At 40.9% G+C, this 12,451-nt stretch overlaps 1 protein-coding gene across 3 annotated transcripts in view; it reads right to left on the bottom strand.

Moving 5' to 3' along the window:
* Positions 1-12,451, bottom strand: part of KCTD20 (potassium channel tetramerization domain containing 20) — a 45,257-nt gene that overhangs the window by 21,588 nt on the left and 11,218 nt on the right. The window contains exon 2 of one of the 3 annotated variants that reach the window (XM_055264349.2): positions 2,741-2,838. The exons of the other annotated variants lie outside the window; for them this stretch is intronic. The gene's annotated coding sequence lies outside the window, so the exon portion shown is untranslated. The remainder of the gene's footprint in view (positions 1-2,740; positions 2,839-12,451) is intronic. 3 annotated transcript variants of the gene reach the window in all.

The following is a 12,451-nucleotide window of genomic DNA, read 5'->3' as shown; positions in this document are numbered from 1 at the left end:
AGTATTTTAGGAAACAGGAAGCTCACTAAGGGCAGTAATGCATTTTAATAGTCTGAATTTCCTGGCATACCAAGCATGTGGTAGGTGCCAATAAACATCTATAAAAAATAAACATAATATCTGTAATGTAAATTAAATTTTGAATCCCTTCATAACATATATTAAAATATTTTTAGCATAAAATTGATCAATTTATGCCCTGATCCAAGTTTTCACTCAGATGAAATGTAAAAATGACCACTTTGATAAGATGGATAGAGGAACATGCCTGAAAATAAATCATGCTAAAGAAGAGATACTTTCAGTTGATGAAATCTTTCTCAGACAATGGCTCTTATTAAGCAAATTGAAGGAATAAAGTGAATGTATTGATAGAAAACCTTCAATGTGACTGCAGCTTTTTTCACAATTATCCTTTCTTAAAAATAAAGTATTTATATTACAAAAATGCAGCCATTTAAAATTGATGTTTGGTGATTGGTAAAGTCAAACAGAACCACCAATGCCTTCAAGTTTGGCTCAGATGTTAAAATCAAGTCTACAGAATAAGATAAAGAACAAAGTCCATGGAACTGGGAAGAACATTACCAAAGACGGTCTGCTTCTTTCATCTTAACTGGTTTTGAACCATAATATTCCAATCTACTTACAGCTCCTCCAGCTGCTCAAGAACCAAGTTCAAACTTCTCTTTGTTGCACTCGAAAAGATCTCTTGAACCAACACACAATAAGCTTGACTGAGCCTGCTTCTTGAGAACTTGCATGGACTAGACTGTATAAGCCACTTAATTTAATCTTCATAATGTAAGAAAATCATTTTGGGCCGGGCGCGGTGGCTCACGCCTGTAATCCCAGTACTTTGGGAGGCCGAGGCGGGCGGATCACGAGGTCAGGAGATCGAGACCATCCTGGCTAACACGGTGAAACCCCGTCTCTACTAAAAATACAAAAAATTACCCAGGTGTGGTGGGGGGCGCCTGTAGTCCCAGCTACTCAGGAGGCTGAGGCAGGAGAATGGCGTGAACCTGGGAGGTGGAGGTTGCAGTGAGCAGAGATGGCGACACTGCACTCCAGGCTGGGCGAAAGTGCGAAACTCCATCTCAAAAAAAAAAAAAAGAAGAAATCCTGAAGGATTTTCGGAGACGGGGTCTCTCACTCGTTGCCCAGGCTGGAGTGCAATGGCACCATCTCAGCTCACTGCAACCTCTACCTCCTGGGTTCAAGCGACTCCCCTGCCTCAGCCTCCCAAGTAGCTGGGATTACAGGCACCCACCACCATGCCCTGCTAATTTTTGTATTTTTAGTAGACATGGGGTTTCACCATGTTGGCCAGGCTGGCCTCAAACTCCTGACCTCAGGTGATCCACCCGCCTCGGCCTCCTAAAGTGCTGGGATTACAGGTGTGCATGACCACGCCCAGCCCAGGATTAATGTTTAATGGCACATACTTTCAGATATCACCTAACCCAGCATTTCCCAAAGTCCCCTATAAACTCTATTTCCTCTAAAATCCCAGAATGATGGAACAAAGATCTCTTGACCTATGAAACCTAAGAAGCAGACTAACACCAAGTTCTTCAACAAACCAGAGCAGGCAGTTTAAATATAATAGTAAGGTTCTATTCCCCTTCCAGCATGGATGCTTCATTCAACTTTCAATGATATTTTCATTGTCTACCCTGTTTCACTTCTGTAGCCATCCCCCAAATGAATCTTCGTCCTCAGAACAGATTGAAGGCGGAAAAAAAAAGGAAAGAAAAAAGGGCAAGGTGCAGTGGCTCACACCTCTAGTCTCAGAACTTTGGGAGGCCAAGGCAGGAGGATCTCTTGAGCCTGAGAGTTCAAGACCAGCCTGGGTAACACAGTAAGACCTCACCTCTAAAAAAAAAATTTAAAAATTAGCCAGACATGGTGGTGCATGCCTGTAGTCCCAGCTACTTGGGAAGCTGAGGCGGGAGGATGATTTAAGCCCAGGAGGTCGAGGCTGTAGTGAGCTGTGATTGTACCACTGTACTCCAGCCTGAGCAGCAGAGCAAGACCCTGTTTCAAAAAAAAAAAAAAAAGAAAGAAAAAAAGAAGCAAAACACAGCCAGGTACAGTGGCTCACGCCTGTCATCCCAGCACTTTGGGAGGCTGAGGCAGGCAGATCACCTGAGGTCAGGAGATCAAGACCATCCTGGCCAACATGGTGAAACCCCGTCTCTACTAAAAATACAAAAATTAGCTGGGTGTGGTGGTGTGCACCTGTAGTCCCAGCTACACGGGAGGCTGAGGCAGGAGAATCGCTTGAACCTGGGAGGCGGAGATTGCAGTGAGCTGAGACCACCCCAGCCCGGGTGACAGAGAGAGACTCCATCTCAAAAAAAAAAAAAAGAAACAAAACACTTCAACAACAATATAATTCTCTATTGCTGCAAAACCATTTTTTGGTCAACACGACTCTGAAGGTCACAGCAATGTGCAAGAACCAGAGATTCACCACCCTGTTATAGCTTAACAGTAACTGAAGAGACTGCTTTGGAAAAGCAGCAAGAGTTAAAATATATATTAATAATGGAACCCAGAATATACAGCTGTGAAGCAAAGAAACCAGCAAGCCAGTTCATGCTTCACTTCCATACATTCTGTGAAAGCATTTTATACACTCTGAGGAGCTATATATTTTAAGAGTATATATTTTATTTTATTTCACAGGCCTCCCATGAAGGCCTATATTTTGTTAAATCTTGATTTTACTGACCTGGAACAGCAAAATAGTTTTATCACCATCATCTCCCCATCTTGGAAAATGTATATACAGTCTTTGATAGTGGAATTATCTCCATATATTCCTTGCACCTAAAAAAGAATGTACTGGTTTCTCTCTAGAACAATCATCTTGAGCATGAATCCATAATAACCTATAGATAATAAATGTATATATTTTCTTATTTGCAATTTCTCCTAATCAATTATTTCTGAAGAAAACAAGATATTTACCTAGATCACTATTCCCTTAAATAAATTCAATATCCTACCATTGAACTACTTAGATTAAAAAAAAACAAGCCCTTCCAGTCTGTTCTTAAACGTGAAAACCACTTGGTCTAGTTCCATTGTGCTTTTTCTTTATGCATGCTAATGAGAACTGTTAATGTTTTCTATTAAGCAGGTTTTCTGTTTTGCTGCACATAATGCTCTCTGGTGACACCCAGAATTTCTGGGAACAGGTTAAAATGGGATGAAGTTTGGGGGAGGGGAAACAGAGGGGGATGGGGGAAAAATCTAAACTGTCTACAAGACCTCCTTCTAGGACTATTATGAACTCACAGTAAGAGGCTACCATATTCCAAAAGTACTGAGTCTCTACAAAAGATAAGAAATTAGCTGGGTGTGTGATGGTGTACACTTGTTGTCTCAGCTGCTCAGGAGGCTGTGGAAAGAGGATCACTTGAGCCTGGGAGGTCAAGGCTGTAGTAACCCATTATCATGCCATTGCACTCCAACCCATGACAGAGCAAGACCCAGTCTCTCTCATTCATTCATAAATAGAGTTTATACTGATATTTTCAGTTCAAATTTAATACTGGTTTTTCCTAACTCATTTTATATTAGTGTATCTTTTCCTTCACATTGAAATTCTTGGTTCATAGACTAGTTTCAGAATTATAATGTCAAATTACTAATAACAATAAACCTACTGAGTTTAGGTGTTTTGGTCAAGGGAGCAGTTCTTTTTGTCCTTAAAGCATATCCCACTAAGGATGTACAGTCAGCATGCTATATTCAAGTTACTGTATATTTTTTCTCTGTATGTTCTGTAAGGTAGGTTCATTTGTTTCTCTTTATATTCAATTATAGCATTTTTCCATCATTTTTAAAATGTATTTCCTGAATATGTAAAACATTTACATGGTTCCGAAGTTGAAGACTCATAAAAAAGGAATGTTCAGAGAAGTCTCTGTCCTTCCCCTTTTCCCTCTCAATCTGTTCCTATTTATTCCCTACAGATAACCAGTTGTCTTAGTCCATTTGTGCTGCTATAAACAAAATGCCTGAGACTGGGTAATTCATAAAGAACAGAAATTTCTTTTCTCACAGTTCTGGAGGCTGAGAAATCCAAGCAAGATTAAGGTGCTGGCAAATCGGGTATCTGGTGAGGGCCTGTTCCTCAGAGATGATGGCATCTAGGCGTCCTCACATGATAGAAGGAGAAGGGCTAGCTAGGTTCCTTCAATTCCCTTTTATAAGGCCTAATCACCTCCTAAAGGCCTCCCCTCTTAATGGTATCACCTTGGGGGTTTAAGTTCCAACATAACAATTTTGAAAGGACATATACATTCAAACCATATCATTGTTTTTTGTTAGTTTGTTTATCTTTAATGTTTCTCTTTGCAGATACAAGCAAGTATATGTGTACATATACATATATTCTTAACTCCTTTTTTCTCTTTTACAAAAGATAGAATACCATATTCTACCAAATAAAATACCATATTTTGTACCTTATTACGTTACTTAACAGTATATCCTGGAAATCACTCCATGGGAGTTCATACAGATCTTCCTCATTCTTTATTATGTCTGCATAATACTCCACTGTGTAGCTATTAATATGCAGAGATTAGATACAGAAAAGGGAAAAAGGGCATTCCAGGCAAGATGAATGACAAATAACTGGCAGGAAAATAAGAATAAACAAGGCTTTATTACTATATGAAAGAGACAGAAAGTAAACCAATCAGGCTAGAGTGAAGGATTAATGCAAAAGGGTGGGAAAAGTCAAGGTTACCACCATATCATACAATTCCAGGGAAGACCATGCACATCATCATCTAAGGAGCTGTATAAAGCACAGCTTAGATAGTTGTACACACTCCCTTGGGTAAAGTTAAAGACAAAAAGTTGGGGCCAGTTTACAGAGGCACTTAGATTATAAGGTAAAATAGGATTCTGTCTTGTAGCCAAAGCTTCTGCAGGAAGGTGTCATGTTCAAAATGTTGCTTTAAGATAAATAAGACCACAGACAGACTGGAGGGGCTGTAAGAGGAGGTTACTAAAACTGTCTAGGAGTGAGATAGTAAGTATCTTAGTGGGCTGACAGCGAAGAAAAGGGTATTATCTAAGACACAGTCTTGCTTACCTTCAAAGAGCTTACAATCTAGTTGTTGAGATAATGTATTATTTAAGTTACATAATACAGAAATGATATTTTAGAATCAGAAGAGACCTCAGTGATCGTATTGTACAGTGGTTCTCAAATCCAGCTGATAATCAGAATTACTTAGAGGAACTTGTTAAAACATCTTCTTGGGCCCCATTCCCCAGAGATTCTTATTCAATAAGTCTTTAGTTGGGTCTGGAGAATCTGAACTTGTAACACGCTCCTCAAGTGATCTCCCACTGACTGGCGATGTTTGGGAACTACTGTTCTAGTATAATCTTTTCATTTCATGGATGAGAAGCTGAATCACAACAATATTCTTTTCCAAGAATGTTCTAGGAGATTACAATCTAGGGGTTGGGAGGCCTTTTTAATCAAGACCTAAAACCCAAAAGCGAAATGAGAAAGACAAATCTGACCACAAAACATTTAAAAACATTTGTATGGCAAAGGATCCTGTAAACAAAGACAACAGATTTGAAAAACTATATATGTAACAGACTACGAAGAGTTGTTATCATCATACTCCATAAGGGTTATGAAAATACATGAAACTAACACCACAGAAAAATGGCGAAGGATGGAAAAGGGGCAAATACCCAAAAGAGAGTTGGTGAAGCTATATTAATAGCCTACAAAATAGAATTTAAGGCAAAAAACTACACAAGCTTGGCAAGGCAGAAAATTCAAAGGATATCTGTGGACAGGACTATTTCTGCTCCTCATTTCTACCTTGGAAGAAAATCATAACGAGAAGAGAGAAGAAGGCATTACAATTCCACAGGAAAGCTCGTACTCCTCTGATTCCATTTCCCTTTTCCTTCCTTCTTCTCTACAAATCACAGGCCAAGCTAACAAGCTGACAGATAAAAGTACAATGACAGAGTGACAAGATTAGAATTGCTTGGATAAATTTTCCTGACTCCTCTATTTGACACTCCTAACTTACTACCCTTAGTACTTTTTTTGTCAATATAACTTACGTTGAAAGACAGCTTTTGTGCACATAAAAGGCTATATGAGTTACTTGGATTTACATTAAGACCTTAAGTTCAGTATATTAACAGTCTAAAGACCCTTAAAGAGTTTTTTTATAACTGTATCAGCCTAATTACCTAATTTAAAAATATTAATGTACTACATATAAAAAGATTTAAAGAACCATATAATAAAAACTCTTGTACCCACCTCCAGTTTAAATATAAAACATGAATCCCCTAAATTTGGCATTCCCATCAAACATCTTCACTACATTCAGTTTAATAGATGCTCTTTTCCTGTGTTAGCACTTCAAATGCTTACCAAGCAAATCCTTAAGTACTTAAAAAGTTCTGGTAGATGTTTAAAAAATTAAACTTGTAAGTATAGTATACATAAAAAGGTCCTAAATATTACAACACTTTTCAAACTTAGCAAAGTTTTCTAGCATTCTTAAACTAATAATCAAATCTAAACCCAATTACTCAAGAACATATTTTAAATGAGAATCACAAATTAATCTGCTGGATTCTTTCATATGTCAAATTACTGCAAACATTACATCCTAAGTCCAGATGGACTTAAACTTTATTGATTTAACACATATCATGCACTATATATTATTTAAGTACTTTATAAATATTATTTAATTTAATACTCAAAAAACTTTATGAGGTAGATGCCATTGCTACCCTCATCTTACACATAAGAAAATTGAAGGAAGAAGGAGGTTAAGGAAAGTTCCCACAGTCACATAGTGAACAAGCAGTGGAGCCAGACTTCTGGCTTCATAGTCTATGCTGTTTACCACCATGCAGTGCCACTGCTCCTTATAGGTATAATTCACTTCAACATTTCTATGTATGTTTTACAGGACTGGAAATATGATTTCAAGCTGAAGACCTGGGGCTAGGACATATAATCTTTCTGTGCTGATAATGGGCACATCTAGCACCTTTCCTCTTTAAATAATTGCTACGACAGAGCCTGTAAATCAAATACCTCCAGATGGGGGCTGATTTTACAGTCTGAGTTCAAATTAAGTTCTAATTATGAGGCTGGGTGCGGTGGCTCACGCCTGTAATCCCAACACTTTGGGAGGCTGAGGTGGTCAGATCACTTGAGGTCAGCAGTTCGAAACCAGCCTGACCAGCATGGCAGTTGGAGACCAGCCTGGCCAACATGGTGAAACCCTGTCTCTATTAAAAATACAAAAAAATTAGCTGGGTGTGGTGGGCACCTGTAGTTTTAACTACTCGGGAGGCTGAGGCAGGAGAATCACTGGAACCTGTGAGGTGGAGGTTGCACTGACCTGAGATCATTCCACTGCACTCCAGCCTGGGCTACAGGCTCAGTCTCGGGGGGAAAAAAAGAGAGATCTAATTCTGCTGTAACTTCTTTCAACTTTATTACCTAAATACTGGTTAGATGGAATTCTATAATTTCCATGTGGGGTGCTTCCTCTTTTGATTGAACTTAACTAGTTAAGGTCATTCTAATGAAACCTTAAGGAGAACAATCCAAGGCACATAATAGTTCAAAGAAAGCTCACGACTCCTACAAAAAAGCTGGTCAACATATAATAGAATTTCCAGGGTAAGGTCTTCAATGTCCAGGATATTCCTCTACTTGGCTATTACCTAAAACTCTCTAAAGGAACAACTACATAGGCTGTAAAGAATAATTTAAAGACAAACTTCTAGGAAATCCAAGGGATATACTTTTAGTAATGACATTTTTTAAAGCAGTGCAATTAAAAAATTAAAAGTATATTAGTAAATACAGTTGACTATTTTATAGAAAAGAGCTAAGCATTTATATAGCAAGAAAAGAGTTGAAGGCTTTAGAGGACAGATCCACAAATCAGTACTGTAGTAACAGAGCTAACATGTAGAAAATTCATGTTATAAACAATCCACAAATCACTGTCAGAAAACAGTGTAAAGGTCAAGGACCAACACCAATTGCTGTCAAAAGTTTTCATGCAGTCTTGTCAAAAATTAGGCCAATGTAGATAATGTAACCCACACACCATTTTCTGAGTCCTAAGACACTTGACACTAAGACATCATCAATCTAATAACTTTTTAGGAAAAAGAAGTACTATTATATTAAATACATATATAATTTTCAGATGCATCCTGATTTAAAAAATGTTAAAATATGAAGTGAAAAGTTATGGTATATGTTAGTGTAAGGCTTCCTTGGGAAGGGCTATCCTTTGTACCTAAATGATATCTTCTTTTTCTTTCTTTTTGAGACGGAGTCTCGCTCTGTCGCCCAGGCTGGAGTGCAGTGGCATGATCTCAGCTCACTGCAACCTCTGCCTCCCAGTTCAAGCGATTCTCCTGCCTCAGCCTCCCGAGTAGCTGGGATTACGGGCACGTGCCACCAGGCCTGGCTAATTTTTGTATTTTTAGTAGAGATGGGGTTTCACCACGTTGGTCAGGCTAGTCTCAAACTCTTGACCTTGATATCAAGTGATCCACCCACCTCGGCCTCCCAAAGTGCTGGGATTACAGGCATGGGCCACGGCGCCTGGCCATCTTTACTTCTTTTTTAATATTAAAAATGTATTTTTTTTCCTCATTAGTATAGTGGTCAGTATAAAAAAAAGAAAAAACAGACTTGGACTCCCAGGCTCAAGCAATCCTCCCACTTCAGCCTCCCAAGTAGATGGAACCACAGATACATGCCACCACGCCTGGCTAATTTTTTTTTCCCCTTTTTAAATTCTTCTGTAGAGACAGGGTCTCACTATGTTGCCCAGGCCAGTCTCGAGCTCCTGGGATCAAGCTATCCTCCCATCTTGGTCTCCCAAAGTGTTGGGATTACAGGCATGGCCATCTCACTTGGCCAAAAATGCCTTCTTTAAAAATGTAATAGTCCAGACACAGTGGCTCATGCCTGTAATCCCAGCACTTTGGGAGGCCAAGGCAGGAGGATCGCTTGAGCCCAGGAGTTCGAGACCAGCCTGGGTAACATAGCAAGACCTTTCTTTTTTTTTTTTTTTTTTTTTTTTGAGATGGAGTTTTGCTCTTGTTGCCCAGGGTGGAGTGCAGTGGCACGATCTCAGCTCACTCCAACCTCTGCCTCTCAGGTTCAAGCAATTCTCCTGCCTTGGCCTCCTGAGTAGCTAGGATTACAGACATGCACCACCACGCCCGGCTAATTTTTTTGTATTTTTAGTAGAGACAGGGTTTCTCCATGTTGGTCAGGCTGGTCTCAAACTCTTGACCTCAGGTGATCCGCCCACCTCAGCCTCCCAAAGTGCTGGGATTACAGGCATGAGCCACTGCGCCCGGCCTAGACCTTTCTCTACAATAATAAAAATAAAAAAAATTAGCTGGGCATGGTGGCTCATGCCTGTAGTCCCACCTACTCGGGAGGCTGAGATGGGAGGACTCCTTGAGTCCAGAAGGCTGAAACTCCAGTGAGCCATGATCATGCTACTGCCTCCCTGCCTGGACAACAGAGCAAGACCCTGTCTCAAAAAAGAAGGCTAGATTTTTTAATGCCCTTACATGACAAAATAAAATGCCAGCAACCTTATGATGGTCTCCCAATCACCCACTGCCACAATTTTACCAATCATGAACCTCAAAATCTGGGACCTCAAACCTTCCACCCGAGACTACAAAACACCTCTACTAGTTCATCCCAGTCTACCTAAAAATATCCAAAAATAATCTATTACACCCACCGTGACTTCCATGCATTAGTTTAATCCTACCCCCGGAAAAACATATCCTTCCATGACTTCCAGCCCTTTAAATATTAAAGACAAGTACCATAAATTTCCCCTCTTTGATTAGCATATTAAGTCTACAATTCTTGCCGTCGTTTTGCATTTAACACTGTTTCCAGACTTCTTGACATTTTTGCGGTGGTAGATCATGACTCACTGTAGCCTCCAACTCCTGGGCTCAAGCCATCCTCCTGCCTCAGCCTCCCAAGTAGCTGGTATTACAGGTATGCACAACCATGCCCAGCTAATTTTTTTATTCTATTTTAAGTAGAGATAGGAGTCTCACTATGTTGCCTAAACTGGTCTCTAACTTGTGGGCTCAACCAATCATCCCACCTGGGCCTCCCAAAGCATTGGAATTATAGGCGTGAGTCCCTGTACCCGGCCTCAACATTTGATTAGGATACAGACTTAAAAATAGCAAGGCCTTCTTTAATGCTCAGCATTAGTAAAATTACAAGAAACCATTCCAATTCTAAATTCCACAATATGACCAAGGCAAGTAATGTGGGAATCTCTGAAAAGCATCAGATAAGTGATTTAAAGGATTACACAGTATCTTCATTAATTCAAGAATAGCATACAGCCCACAATGGCTCACACATGCAATCCCTGTACTTTAGGAGGCCAAGGTGGGAGGACTGCTTGAGCCCAGGAATTTGAGACCAGCCTTGGCAACACAGTGAGACCCCCATCTCTCCAAAAAATAAAAAATTAGGCTGGGCACGGTGGCTCACACCTGTAATCTGAGTACTTTGGGAGGCCGAGGCAGGTGGATCACTTGAGACCAGGAGTACCAGGCTGGGCCACATGGCAAAACCCCGTCTCCATAAAAAGAAATATAAAAAAATTAGCCAGGCATGGTGGCATATGCCTGTAGTCCCAGCTACTTGAGAGGCCAAGGTTTGCATGAGAGGAGGATTGCATGAGACTAGCCTGGACAACACACCAAGACCCCTATCTCTTTACCATCTCTTTTTTCCAGACGTGGTTTTGCACACCTGTAGTCCCAGCTACTCAGGAGTGGGCTACAGGCTCCACAGGCTCTTTACCATCTCTTTTTTCCAGGAATGGTTGTGCACACTTGTAGTCTCAGCTACTCAGGAGGCTGCGGCAGGAAGGTCATTTGAGCTCAAGTCAAAACTGCAGTGAGCTGTGATAGCACCACTATATGCCACCGTGGATGACAGAGCAAGACCCTGTCTCTTAAAAAACAAAAAAAAAGGCCTGGCGTGGTGGCTCAGGCCTGTAATCCCAACACTCTGGGAGGCCAAGGTGGGCGGATCACCTAAGGTTAGGAGTTCGAGACCAGCCTGGCCAACATGGCGAAACCCTGTCTCTACTAAAAATACAAAAATTAGCTGGATGTGGTGGCAGGCGCCTGTAATCCTGGCCACTTGGGAGTCTGAGGCAGGAGAATCGCTTGAACCCGGGAGGCAGAGGTTGCAGTGAGCCAAGACTGCGCCACTGCACTCCAGCCTGGGTGACAGAGCGAGACCCCATCTCAAAAACAAAGCTAATTTTTTAGCGATGGGGTCTTGCTATGTCACCCAGGCTGGTCTCAAGCAATCCTCCTGCCTTGGCCTCCCAAAGTGCTGGGATTACAGGCGTGAGCTACTGTACCTGCCTCAGAACATTTTCTAGAACACTGGGATTTCTGCTGCTACCAATGGGCAAGTTTCTACCAGAATAAACCTCCTACTGGAGAGCGCTCAGAAAAGCTGAGTAAAACAGAAAAAAAAACATCTGTTTGAAGGCATCAGACAACTAGTAAAGTGGCCAAGACTCAAGAAGTGAATTCCTACAGAGAGGATGTGATGGTCAATTTTATGTATCAACTTGGCTAGGCTACAGTCCCGTTATTCAAACACTAATACAGGTGTTGCTGTCAAGGTATTTGGTAGATACAATTACAGTCTATAGTTACTTACTTTAAGTAAGGAAGATTATCCTAGATAATCTGGGTGGCCTGATCCAATCAGTTACTTTAAGGGCAGAACACAAACTTCTCTGAGGAAGAAGAAATTCTGCCTGCAGACTGTAGCTTTTGCTCCTATCCTAGAGTTCCCGCCTGCCCCTCCTGGCTGCAACCTGCCTTACGGGTTTCAGACTTGCCTAGCTAGTCCCCAACATCCTGTGAACCAATTCCTTGCAATAAGTAGCCTAATATGTATGTGTGTGAACACACACACACACACACACACACACTACTGGTTCTATTTTCTTTGGTGGGACGCTAATAGAGAAAGCAAGTAAGTTAAGCCCAACACTGTACCACTTTCCTCCTCCAGATATTTGCCAATTTGGAAGCAGCTGCCAAAAGGCTATAAAGCTAAGTAGAAAGCAGCAGCTAAAAAGTTGAGAAGTTTTTTTGTTTGTTCTGTTTTTGTTTTTAGACGGAGTCTCCCTCTATCGCCCAGGCTGGAGTGCAGTGGCATGATCTTGGCTCACTGCAACCTCCGCCACTCAGGTTCAAGCGATTATCCTGCCTTGGCCTCCTGAGTGGCTGGGACTACAGACATCTGCCACCACACCCAGCTAATTTTTGTATTTTTAGTAGCGACAGGGTTTCACTATGTTGG

The sequence above is a fragment of the Symphalangus syndactylus genome, chromosome 23 (assembly GCF_028878055.3).
Source record: "Symphalangus syndactylus isolate Jambi chromosome 23, NHGRI_mSymSyn1-v2.1_pri, whole genome shotgun sequence".
NCBI classification, from domain to species: Eukaryota; Metazoa; Chordata; class Mammalia; order Primates; family Hylobatidae; genus Symphalangus; species Symphalangus syndactylus.
Note: the sequence above shows the minus strand (reverse complement) of the source record. Positions and strands in the feature narration are given on the sequence as shown.